This window comes from Onychomys torridus, chromosome 10 (genome assembly GCF_903995425.1).
Source record: "Onychomys torridus chromosome 10, mOncTor1.1, whole genome shotgun sequence".
In the NCBI taxonomy this organism is placed as follows: Eukaryota; Metazoa; Chordata; class Mammalia; order Rodentia; family Cricetidae; genus Onychomys; species Onychomys torridus.
The window spans coordinates 79,520,595-79,534,542 of NC_050452.1; the positions used below are offsets into that span (position 1 = coordinate 79,520,595).

At 42.2% G+C, this 13,948-nt stretch overlaps 1 protein-coding gene across 1 annotated transcript in view; it reads left to right on the forward strand.

Annotated features, from left to right (window-relative positions):
• The window catches only part of LOC118591921, a 395,598-nt gene that overhangs the window by 95,354 nt on the left and 286,296 nt on the right, over positions 1-13,948 (forward strand). The gene's annotated exons all lie outside the window — the stretch shown is intronic.

Here is a 13,948-nt window from a genome sequence, read left to right on the forward strand (position 1 = left end):
CGGTGACAGGGCTGTGGTGTCTCCTCATGGCTTGAGGGAATTCTGAATGCAAGGTCAGAGGACACGCTCCTTGGTTCTGCTTCTGTTTTTCCTTGTCCTTCCCAGTGAAGGAGTCTGTGCATATCTCAGTTCATTGAAATTTATTGTCTCAGCTGTGGAGAGTGACCTTCACCTGTGGTCACATAAGCTATGTGAGTCTGAGAGAATCGCCTTCTGTTCTCAGTTCTGTCTCCTCATTGTGTGACCTTGGACCTAACTGTGTGGAGAAGAGGTTTCTACCTCCTGGTGTAGCCTATCTCGAGGGTAAAGACGAGATAATGTGTGAAAACACAGCTCAGTGCTTACCACAAATAAGTGCTTGATATTTTTAAAAATTCTATTATTTCATCGATAGCTTAGAAAATAGAAGAATGAGGAGCTGGAGAGAGGGCTCTGTGGGTTTTTCTTGTTGTTGTTGTTGTTGTTAGTCTTCTGGGCCCCACTACCCAGCTCCCAAATAAATACACAGAGACTTGTTCTTACTTATGAATGCCTGGCCTTAGGTTAGCTTGTTTCTAGCCAGCTTTACTAACTTAAATTATCACATTTCTTTTTTTGTTTTGCCTGTGGGCTTTTTATCTTGCTCTATTGTATATATCTTTCCTTCTTACTCGGTGGCTGGCTGGGTGGCTGGGTGGCTGGGTGGCTGGGTGGCTGGCCCCTGGTGTCCTCCTCTCCTCCTTTTCTTGCTCCTCCTCTCTTCTCTAGATTCCTCCTCCTATTTATTCTCTCTGCCTGACAGCCCCATCTGTTTCTCTCTCCTGCCTCACTATTGGCCATTCAGCCCTTTATTAGACCATCAAGTGTTTTAGACGGACACAGTAACACAGCTTCACAGAGTTAAACAACTGCAACATAAAAGAATGCAACACATCTTTGCATCATTAAACAAATATTCCACTGCATAAATGAATGTAACATATCTTAAACTAATATTCCATAACAGGGCTCAGCAGTTAGAGCTCTTGGCTGCTCTTATAAAGGACCACATTTCTGACCCTGGCATCCACAATGGGCAGCTTACAAGTATCTGTAACTCCAGCTTCAAGGGATCTGATCCTTTTCTGGTCTCTGCTGGGATCCACAAACTTACACAGACATCCAAAACAGATAAAGAATAGGAACTTGAAATTCTATAATTCAATCTTCAGACATCATACATATACACAGTATGTTAATCCCTTGTAGATACTTGAGGAAATGGTATATATAGGTCTCTTAAAGTTTGGAGGAGTTTATGTTCAATTTTGGAGGGGACAATGTTAAATGTTCTTCTTCCAGGGCAGACATTGTCACTGGCTGGAATCATACCTTTCAGGAAAACAATAGCATGTATTTCCTGATGTCAGTATCAGAGAGAAGCATGCAAGTGCAGAGGCCCAGAGGCACTTGGGAGGATTAGAGGGGATGATAGTGGAGGCTCTGAGCCCAGCGGCTACAGATAGTTGCTGTTTTTAATAGGGAATTGTAACAGCTGATACCAATGGAGCTAGCCCCATGGTCTAGGTACAGCAGAGCACTTTGCAATGGTTGACTTGTCTAATACTCTCCACCTTCTGAGGTAGATGTTCTTGCCTTCCTCGGTGTCCATCAGGGGGACGTCACCACACCAACCGTTTGAACAGAGAATAGAGTAGGGAGAGCCCTTTGGCCTCAGGTAAGGTCATTAACTAGGTCATGGGAAGGGAAAAAGGAGAACTGTAAGGTATTCAGGTTCCAGATCAGTAAGCAGCTACTGCTTTGGAGTGGAGGAAACACAATCAAGAGAGCGGGGATGGATAAAACTCCCAGGCATTTTGAGGACCAGGCCCCCAACAACAAAAATTCAGGTCCTGGAGACCAGGGCCTTAACTTGTGAATACTAGCATCTTTGAAGGGCACACAGTGAAGATACTGAGTCTGTAACAGGAAAACAGCAGGCTGCACTTGGTGTCTCTGTGGGAAGAAAAGATGTTGGTGTTGCTGAGATGGTCTTCAAGTAATCAGGAAGAAGCCAGCTGTCAATGCCCCCCCCAACCACTAGCTCTGCACCTTCACTCTAGCCCTGCCCCACCCCTCACTGGAGGGTCTGATGTACCAAGAAGCCTACTTTGCAGTCTCAACCCCAGCATCGAAGGTGAGCTTGGAGATCATTGAGAGACAGTGATTTCCGTTTTACACATGAGTAAACCAGAGAACGGATGTGTCCAGCTGTGTTGGCTCAATTACACACATAAGATCAGGCTGTAGGCAATCCTGTGGGACACTTTCTTCAGTAGCAATTGATGGGAGGAGGGCCCAGTCTCTAGAATGTAAGAACATCACACACATGTCCCTGATCCCATTGACACCAGGAAATCTGAAAAGAAATGCATAGCTAGATATTGGGAAGTTCAGTGTAGAATGTCAGTGGGAGAGGCTGAGATAAAGGATCTTTGGTTTCCTCTAAAGCACACGTGCTATTCCCTAAGTATCTAACATTTAATAATAATAATACAGTAAACATACAGAACAAGATATAGTGACACAGGTCTGGAATGGCAGCACTTGCAAAGTGGAGGCAGGGGAGTCAAGAGTTGAAGGGCATTTTTGGCTTACATAGTAGGTTCTCTTGCGGGCCACAAGAACACATTATAGAGATTCAGCTGTGTACTAAAGCTATACTTTGGCTGGCTAAGGGTCTGTCAAAAGGCAAGCCATTTATTATGCTATTTGGTGTTATCCAGCCTTTGATATTCCAGTTGTCTTCTACTATGAAATTCTTGCAAGTTCAAGGTCAGCCAGGATTATGTTAGACCCTGTCTTAGGAAACCAAAACCCAAAGGAAAACAAGACAAGAAATTGATATGTAATCAGTATTCTTGTGGCTTTGTAAATGTGAAGTACTTACATTGTACTCTGTTTAATGTTTTTTAAAGTTCAGACTTCACTTTTTATAGCAATTTTAAGCTCACATTAATTGCGCATAGAGATTTCCCATAATACCTTTTGCCCAGCACAGTCATATCCTTCTCCACTGTCAACATCTCACTGATTGTGCATTTGCTACTATCATAATCACCTAAAAGTCCAGACCTTTTGTCAGGGCTCCCCCTGGGTGTTGGAGATCCAAAGATTTGGACAAATGTGTGGTGAGGTGTGTCTATCATTATACAATCAAACCGACGGCTTTACTGTCTTAAATTCCCAGTTGATTTGCCTCTGATTCCTCTCTCTGCCCTCAGTGGTCACTGAACCTTACTTACCTTCACTGTGTTCTCTTTTACAAGATGTCACATAGTTGAAATCATACAGTGTGTGACATTTCCATATTGGCCTTTTTCACTTAAAAATATGTATTTAGGTTTTCTTCATGTGTCCTTCATGGCTTAATAGCTCATTTCTTTTTAGTACTAAGTAATATTCCACTGTTTAGATGCTGCAGTGTATACTGTGGGGTAACATATTTGATTATGTCTAAATATATAGAGAACAGAAATTTCAACTTCTTTTGGTAAATTGCCAAGGTTTATAATTCCTAGGTCATATAGTTAAAATGAATTTAGTAAGTTTTTTTGTGTGTAGCATCTGTGTATTTATGTGTGTGTGTGTGTGTGTGTGTGTGTGTGTGTGCAAGTGAATGTGTGTACATGTCCTCTGTGTGTGCAAGTAAATGTGTGTGTATATGTCGTGTGTGTGTATGTGTGTCTGTGTGTGTGTGTGTGTGTGTGTGTGTGTGTGTGTGTGTGTGTGTGTGTATGTGTGCATGCACATAGGCTGGAAATCAACACTGGATGGGATGTCTTGTGCTTTCCACTTTTCATTGATGAACTGGAGTTGATGGCTAGTGAGCTCTGGGGATCTGCCTATTCCCTCCACCACCAAGATCATGGTTACAGATCAGCATTAATGTGGGTGTTAGGGGTCCAAACTCACCCAGGATGCTTGTGCAGCAGGCGTTTTTCTAGCTGTACTTTTGTAGTCAAACTGAGGACTCTCTTCCACAGTGGTTGCACAGTCTACATTTCCAACAGGAGGGGGTGCACCCCTTCCTCTACATGGTTGCACATTCCTGACAGCAGGGGGCACATCTCTTCTTCCCCGTTCTCACTACTGAATTTTGATCATTTTAATGGGTGTGGCATCTCATTGGTTTAATTTTTGTTTTCTTGATGATGTGTAATGTGGAGCATCCTCTCATATGCTTTTTTTTTTGTCATCTGTGGGCCATTTTTGTGATGTGTCTGTTAAAGTCTTTGGTCAAGTTTTTAGTTTGGTTGTTGAGGACCTTGTTTGATTTATTCAGTCTTTCATCAAATACACACATTTCAAATACCCTCCCCCCAGTCTGTCTTTTTATATTCTCTTGATAGTATCTTTGCAGAGCAGAAAAAAAATAAATGAAGTCCATTGTATCAATTTGTGGTGATATATTAATTGTGTAACCCAATAAAGCTTATCTGGGAATCAGAGGAAAAGGTCAACTACTATATTAAATATAGAGGTCAGGCAGTGGTAGCACCACACGTCTTTAATCCTAGCATTCAGGAGGCAGAGATTCATCGGGATCTCTATGAGTTCAAGGCCACACTGGGAATAGAGCCAGGCCTGGTGACACATGCCTTTAATTCTGGCACTAGTTAACCATAGAAGTCTGGAGGTCTGAACAGACTGACAGGAAGTAATAGAGCTGGGCAGAAAGAGGAAGTGATGTAGCTGGGCAGAGAGAAGAAATGAGATGGCAGGGCACAGAAAGGATATAGGCATAGGTATACAGGAAGTAGCTCTTTCTGGAGGTTGAGGAGTTGGTAAGGGGAGGTTGGCTGTGGCTTGTCCTGTTCCTCTGATCTCTCAGTTTTCACCCCAATATCTGACTCCTGGTGTTTTTATTTTTTTATTTTATTTATTTATTTACTTATATATTTATTTATTTATTTGAGCTGAGGTTCAAACCCAAGGCCTTGCACTTGCTAGGCAAGCGCTCTACCCTGGTGTTTTTATTAAGACTGTTAGCAATTTATCTTACACCAATTCTTTCTTTCATGGATTAAAGCCTTTGGTAGTTATATTCTATTTTATCAGAAAGAGAAATTACATCGCTAAAGTTAATAGAGTGTTTAAATATCCCTAGTTTTTCATTCCCAAATCATTTGTTTTTCAATGATCTTGAGTTTACTATATACTTTTATTCTATCAGAATCATCTTTCCAAACAAGTATATTCCAGTAAGTAACGCTTGAATTATCTGGCTTCAGTGTTAATCTCTCCCAGGGGTATTTGCATTTTAACAAGTAGCAGAAGCCAATAAAATTGAATTGCAGAAGCAGAATCTGGCATTAGCAAACAAGGCACAATTTTTGTGGTTGTTGGTAACAGAAGGATTTTCTTTTTAAATAGATTTATTTATTTGTATTGTTTTTAAGTGTGTGTGTGTGTGTGTGTGTGTGTGTGTGTGTGTGTGTCCATGCACACGCACGTGTGGGTTGTGCACATGAGTGCAGATGCCCACAGAAGCCAGAGGCTTTACATCCTCTGGGCCAACAGTTACAGGGGGTTTTGAGCTGCCCTATTTGGGTACTGGGAAATAAACTAGAGGCCTTTGAAAGATCAGTACGATGGGTTCTTACACTGCCTGGCCACCTCTCTAGCCCCATCACTGTCTGCTTGCCTTTCTGATCACTCCATTCAGTTTGTCCCTGCTGCAACCTGCACAGCCCAGCTCTCACCATCCTACTAGAGGAACACATTTATTTTACCCAATGAACCTATATTAAGGATTCATTTTCAAACACAGTTCACAGGATCCGGGTTTATTCTTGGTGTTGGGCATTCTAGGCTCTAATAAATGTAGATAAATGGGCATGTGTTTGATACATGCATCGTATGTCTATTCACAGAACATATGTCATGTGTGTCACATAGAGTAGATGAGTAGACTGATACCTCTTGTGCTCTGCCTATTACTCTTCTCTCCCCTGCTCTGTTGCTGTGAAGAGGCGCCACGACCAAGGCAACTCTTAGAAAATTTTCAGCTGGGTGTGGTGGTGCACACCTTTAATCACAGCACTCAAAGCAGAGGCAGGCAGTACTTTGAATTTGAGGCCAGCCTGGTCTACAGAGTGAGTTCTAGGACAGCCAGGGCTACACAGAGAAACCTTGTCTCGAAAACCAATAATAAAAAAGAGGCATTTAATTGGAGGCTTTCTTACAGGCATGGCACTGAAGCACAGCTGAGAGCTCTACATACAACCTACAGGCGGCAGCCAGAGGGATACTGGGCCTAGTGTGGGCTTTTGAAGTCTCAAAGCCCACCCTCAGTGATACACCTCCTCCAACATGGTCGCAACTACATCAAGAAGGCCACACCTCCTAATCCTTCTCAAACAGTTCCACTAACTAGGAACTAAGCATTCAAGCATGTGACCCTAAGGGGTCTATTCCATTCTCATTTAAACCACCACAGCTGGTATTGATTGACCTTTACTCTCTACATGCTAGTCAACATAGTGCCGGTGTAGTTAAAGTCATGGGGCTTTCAGCTGGCCTCTTTCCTTTACTAACATGCATTGAATTTCCTCTATGTCATTTCATGGCTTGATAGCCCTGTTTATTAATCTTATGCATAAGACTCCAGATGAGTAGGTTCTGAAGATGGCCCTGTGCATCCTATGCAGCAGGAGTGTGGGTGGAAGAGACTACAACACGGACTAGACACTTTCTCCAGAGAAACACAGTGTTGTGCTAAAGTGGTGACCCCTGAAAGGGGGTCAGGCCTTGATAGGTTATCGGCTTTTCTAGCAGTCAGGGCTTCAGTTGTAGGGCACAGAAGGAACTGCTGTGGGCCTCCTGTTACCTTTCATTGCCCTGCCACGCCCACCTTAGTTCACAGTTGCCCACGAGAGATGGGCAGTGTGTTCAGATCGCTCTATAAAAGGCCGTCTTTAATCCCTGCACTCTGTAACATCGATGCCTCTTGCCATAGCCCTACTGTCCCTAGTGTGTGCCCACACACCCCAGGGATGTTCTTGTGGTGCCCCTTAGTTCTGAACCTTGTTTGTGTGTGGCAGGAAGTGGGACAGACACCTCTAGTTTTGCCGATATCACTCCTGCCTCAACTTTTAAAGTCTTAAATAATTTTTCATTCTCTGGAGTATCACTATTGATTTGGAAGAATATTTTGATTGTCTAAAGGTTTTGGCAATTATGAATACAGTTTCTGGAAACATCCATGTACAGATTTTTGTGTAGACCTATGTTTTCAACTCATTTGAGCACAGTTACTATCTCAACTTTTCTTTGTTCCTTTTTCAAACTTTATTATTTTCCACAAATGATTCAGAGCCTATTCTCCATTTCCTGTGGTTCTATTTTCTTCAAATATAATGCTTCTCACACATTGTTTCCTTGGTCTCGGCCATCTAGTGCCCAAATTAAGCCTCAAGAATGGTTTGTGTTCTGCTTGGAAGCATCTAAGAGAAGAACAAAATACCACATGACATTTGTTATCTGACAATAATCGGCTATATATGCAGGGTATAGTGTATCTTGGATGTGTAATATTTCTGAGTTTGGTAATTTAGACAATCAAGAAGTGGAAAGGGAAGAGTTTTAGCTGGGAGAGTTACTTCCCACCCTGTCGTTCAGGGTTGCAGGCTTCAGAAGGAATAGTTAGTTCTGTGTTATTACAAAGGCTCGAGGACAGATTCTAGCTTAAGGGAAATTAAAATGGCTGCTTGGGGGAGTGACAATTCTCCTTGAAGCTTTTGACAGGAGATGGGAAGGGAAGCAGACTCCCCAGCACTGAGATTGCAGTGTTATCTTTAGTCTGTGTTATTTCCCACAGCCTGTGAGAGATGCCCAGTGGCTCCCTGGAAGATGTAGCTGGAATTAACAAAGACAGTGAAATGAAATCAGAGAGCAGGAGGCCATCTCTACAGGCTCACCACAGTGGATACTAGATGAGGTTGCTATTTCCACTATTCTATTTCTAGAAAGGAGAATGATTTTTCTATATTTATTCCCAGCATCTACATGTGGCTCACAACCATCTTCTAATTCCAGTTCCCAGGAATCCAAAGCCCTCTTCTGACCTCTAGGGTACCAGGCATGCTTGTGATAGACAGACATATATGCAGGTAAAACACTCATACAAATAAATAAATGAATATGTTTTTTTAATTTAAAAGAAGAAATAATTATATGTATTTATGGGGTTTAAAATGTGATGACATTTGTTAATTGTTTACAGTCATTTGACCTTCTATTTTGTCTTGGTTGTGAGTAAATATTTTCTTTTCCCTCATTCCCTGGTAATTCTAATCAAGGGTCTCCTCCGTCTCTATCATCTCTTAATATTTAAAGACCTTGATAGCATCCCCCAAACAGGACACATGCTCAGAGGCACTCAGTTCCCAGCCTTGCATCTCAGGCCCAGAAGAGTCATTTTCACGACTGCTGTGGGCTGAAGGTCTCAGGAAGATTCCTCGTTACTGAGCAGATGTATTCTCCCAAGTCTCGGGGAAGGAGGCACAAAGCCATATTGCTGAAAGCATGCACCTTGCATTTCTGGGAAGAGGGGAGTTGATGCCTCCACGTGCATCTCTCCCTGTTAAACATCAAGCATGGTCACTGCCAAGTCCTCTGAGATCCTCTGCATTTGGCAGGATTCTCCCAGCTGGTTCTCCATTGCTTTTTTAGCTACTAAGCTTTGAGCTTGTATTTTGGAATGTCAACTACTCTATGAGAGAACCTATGTGTAGAGATCTATTAGGTAGGGGGTAACCAGGTAAAGCTTTGTTGGGAAATGCCACAGAGGATCCATAGAGCTGACCAAGTTGCCTGCAGGCTCCCCTGTTAACTGAAGAGAGTGCTAACTGAAAGTTTCAGCTCAGAAAGCCCTGGCATTGAGTCAGACTCTCCTCAAGTCCAAGCTTTGATGTGTGTCCATAATTTCCTCTAAGTGACTTTTAAATCAGGTTAACTAAGAGAAGGTGGTTTAATTCATATAAGTTAATATCTATTATATGTTGTAGAATGTTATTTTAAGGCATGTTACTTTTGTTTATGTTGCATTTGTTTAACTCTGTGAAGCTGTGTTACTGTGCCTGTCCAAAACATCTGATGGTCTAATAAAGGGCTAAACAGCTGGTAGCAAGTCAGGAGAAAGGATGGGTGGGGCTGATAGGGAAGAAAGTTGAGAAGAAGTAGCCAGAGGATGAGGAGGACTCCAGGGGCCAACCCACAGCTATACAGCAAGCCATGGAGTAAGAGTAAGATTTACAGAAGTTAGAGAATGGGAAAAGCCCAGAGGCAAATGATAGATTGAATAATTTAAGAGAAGCTGGCTAGAAACAAGCCAAGCTAAGGCTGAGCATTTACAATTAAGAATAAGCCTCCATGTGTGATTTATTTGGGAGCTGGTGGCAGACCCCCCAAAAGAGCAAAAATAACCAACAACAGTTATACTTTCAAAATGCTAGATAGGGTTTCAGAAAGAATGCAAATGTATCTATTTTTAAAATTTTTTTGTGTGTGTACATGCATGTGGAGATGAGAAGAAATAACTGTCTCCTTCTACCATGTGGGTTTTGGGGCTTAAACTCAGGTCATAAAGCATGATAGAAGTACATTATTACTCAATGGGCATCTTATCTACTCCAAAAAAAGTATTCTTTTCCTTTGTTTGTTCATGTGTGTATATATGGGGGTGGTGGTGGTGGTGGTGGTGGTGGTGGTGGTGGTGGTGGTGTGTGTGTGTGTGTGTGCTGCAAGCAATTGAACCTAGGACTCTTCACATGCTAAGCAAGCACTCTACCACTAAACTATATTCCTATCCCCCTTCAGACTTCTTGTAACAAAGAACTACAGAGGTTTAAAGTTCACAAGAAGATTCATTGAGGGTAAGGAAGGGCAGTGGAGGGAGTATGGAGTGATATGATAATGCACACTTCATACTTGTATGAAAATATCCTTATGCCATACAGTTATATATACAGTGTGTATACACACTGTATATATACAAATTAAAAATGATAATAACAGAAAATTTACAAGTTAGTTTTATTTTGCCCATTGAGTTGTTCTGAAAAATATTGAGCTAGTATTTTGAAATGTGTTTCCATATAAACAGCTGTATTTCTAGTTTGTTTTAAAAAAATGATATAAAGAAAGTTAGTGTGGATTTGGAATGTCAGTACTGGACTGACAGAGGGGCCACTGCGTTGTTTGGCAGGGCATCTGCCCCCAGGTCACTGTGGCTCACCTTCCTGGCTGTCACTGCTCTGCTTTCCTGGCTTCTTGTGGCACCTGAGTTTTTGATTCTTGTTCCCTTAGATAGTATACTACTTTTCTCCTTGAGTTGTAAGTCCTTATATAGATGTTTTAGCTGATAACAAATCTAGGCTGTCTTGCACACATGTTCTTAGCAAATTCATTAATTGGGGTTAATATTAAGTTTGAAACATGTTTGGCTTCAACCAATAACTTATTTATGAATATATGAATGTATGTGAATAATTTGAGGGTTAAACTTACTTTCTTCTAATATCTTATGATATTTAAGCCTTTCTGTAAATGGTAATTCGGTTTCACACAGCATTACAATTCCTGTGAGACCATGTGTTAGTTTTGTTTTTTTTAATTGCTGCAACAAAATACTTATAAAGCAACTTAAGGCAGAAAGGGTTTCTTTTAACTCACAATGGCTCCATCTTTGCGGGAGAGCATGATAGCAAACCCATGAGGTGGCTGGTCTCACTGCATCCACAGTCAGGATGCACAGATGGATGCTGGCACTCAGCTCACTTCTCCTTTGAATTCAGTCCTGCACCCCAGCCCATTGAATGGTGCTACTTGCATGAAGTGTGGGTCATCTCATCTCAGGTATAACCCAGTGTAGGAACTGACTCACAGAGATACACAGAGGTCTGGCCCCTAGGTGACCCTGTCAAGTTTGCAGTGAGTATTAGTCATCATAGACCCCAAGTTTACCAAACGGCAGTTCTGCATTTGTTTTTAAGCTAAGAATCATTTTCTTTTAAAGTGAAATTCAAGGCAGAAGTCTGTACATGAATATCCTGGCTTCCTAATATGGCAACATTAGTCCAAGTTCAGATGCTGTTTTAATCACTAGTCTTTCAAGCTGAAATGCATTTTCAGACAACCATAGCCCAGTCACAAGACAATCTGGAGATAGAAAATGAAAGGGTGAAGTAAGTTTACAAAGGAAGCAGGGGGGCGGTGGGATCCGGACACCTTAAACTAGAAATGCTAGGATTCTTTAAGGCCTGAACCTGTGGTTCCATAACCACAGCATCTTCATGATGATGAGGTGTATGTAAGGAAGGCACAGAATGTACAGTTATCCCCAAAACTGTTATCGGAAGTAATCTTTAGTGGTAATTACTTTTCCCACTCTTCCCATTTCATGGCAGAGAAAACGGAGGTGTAAAGATACTCAATAAATAACTAGACTAAGGGTACAGCCAGTGACAGACAGAGCCAGGGTCCAGACAGCTTGAGTCCAGAAGGGCTCTGTAGTGGTGGTCCTGGTGGTGCTTGCTGGGTTAGGAGTAGCTGACAACTTTAGAACAGCTGTATGCAAAGAATGGCTTGAGGGTATTGACTCTTTAGTGGGAACTGTTGCCTGCTGGTTTTCTTACATTAGACGCTTTTGTCCAATCCAATGTCACAGAGAGGGATGAAGCATAGAAGGAGAAGCAAGGGGTGAGAGCCAGAGTTCCTAGATACCCACAGACAGAGTCCTGAAGATCCTGAACAAATGAGATAGGATCAATGAGAGCGAGCTTGCTTCAGCAGAAATTCAAGCCCCAAATGGGAGCAAGAGCAAGGCTGTACCTCGGGCAAGGAATTTAAACGAGTGTGTCGGAGGTAGCTCCAGCCTGATTTTCTCACTTCCTGGCTCAGTGTGCACTCCTGCTCTTACCTAAACACCCATATCTTTTCACAGAATTTACAGTTCGTTTTAATAGACAGCTTTATCTTAATAGAGACAGCCCGAGGTGTTTATTGCAACTCCAGCAAGCCCAGTGGGGCTTTGTTCCCAGATTCTCTCTCTGCAATCTGAGTTGATGTGTTTCCCTTTCAGTCTCTGCTTTCCCCCTCTTCCTGGCTGCTCCACCTCTGCAGCCATCATTACACTTTAATGTCCAGCTTTCATCAGCGGCAGGCACATCTTCCCCCAAGCAGTGCTTCATGAAACTGTAAAGAGCCCTGCTGTCTGGGGTTCCTCAGCCAGCTATCCAAGGGCTTCATTACCTGTCAGTCCCTCCATGCCTGCGGGGTGGGAATCAGAGGGTAAGGAGCTGAGAGGGAGCAAGGGCAGAGGGAAAAGAGGGGGTTCACGTATGTTAGCAGTATGCTGCAAGCACGTCTGCCTACTTTATTGGGGGATTTTATAGACAGCCAACTTGCTCCAGTTTCTAGAACCAGATTTAACTGATGTGGTAGGTTTTCCAGCATGGTCAACTCACTAAAAATAATTATTATATTTTGAAAATAGTTCAGGCTAGCCTTTGAAGTCCCTGTACAGCCAAGGCTAACTTTTATGTCCCAAGTACTGTACCTGCATGCTCCACTACATCCTGCTCTGACAAAACATTTTGGAGCAACAAACCTTTACTACTTGCATGGATTTCACCTATTTATGTGTAATGCAAAAATTCTCCAAGTGTCAAAGAAGAAATAAAAGGAAAATAATAAGTAAATCAAAGGAATGGGCAAAGCTGTACTATAGACATACAAAGTTATCATTTACTTGTATCTTTAAAAAATGGAATGTTAGGGAATTGGGACTGTGGAGGGTGCAGTCTGATGCCAGTATTTTATATTAGTCACTCACAGGCAGAGAAGAGTATTAAAGGGGTGATTTCCCCAAATGGTGACTGTGGTAAACAGAATAATGGCTTGTCCAAAGGTGCCCAAATCCCAACCCTTAGACCCTGAGAACGCAAATGGTTTGTTCTTCACATATGACTCTGTTGAGTATCTTGAGGTGAAGAGATGGTACAGGATTATTCACGTGACCGCGTGCAAATGGTCCCTATAAGATGGGGGTGAGTGTCAGAGTCAGGGAAGGAGATGTGACCACAGGGACAGATGCAGTTGGAGTAACACCTGATGAGGCTGGAAAGGACAAGTGAAGGGGGTTTGCTCCCCAGACTCTGGAAAAACACCCTCGGTTAAGACCCTGACTTGGAGGGTTATAAAATGATAAATCTGTGTTTTAAACTACAGTGTTATGGGTTCTAAATTATGTGACATAAGGTCCTGGTCTCAGGAAATCACTTTCGGATTACATTGTCTACAATCAGAAGGCTCATTTTACTTGACTAAAACCTTCTGAAAGATTATGCTGGAGACCTGAAGAAAGGAGATGAGGAAATGTAGATGAAATTCTAAATGGTCTTATTAAATAAGAAACACAGAACCAAATACCAAGTTAAAAGCCCAAGAGATCAGAGCACTAGCCAATAGCCTTTAGTTTACCAGTAGCTTCTGTCGTCTTTCCCCTGAAAGAGAGAGACCTTCTCCTGTGTGACCTGCCTTTTTTATTGCCTTTCTCTTCTACCTTCTCCTTGGCTCTAAACCCAACCACATGACTTCCTCGTCACTGCCTGTCTATACAGACCTCCAGGTCTCTATGGTTCATACTTGAGATTATGAAGTTTGGGTCACCTCTTGGCTGTGTCCCTGCCCACACAGAGACTCTGTCTGCCATGTGATTGGATTAAGGGAGTGTGCCACCACTGCCAGACTTCTGTTTATGGCTTGCTTTTAGCTCTGACCCCCAGGCAACTTTATTTATTAACATACAAATAAAAGCACATTTTAGCACAAATCAAATATCACCATAAGGAAATGTTCTTAAAGATCTTTAGTTCTTACTCAGTAGGGACCGTCTTCTCTGAGGCCATTTATGGAATGTGTGAAA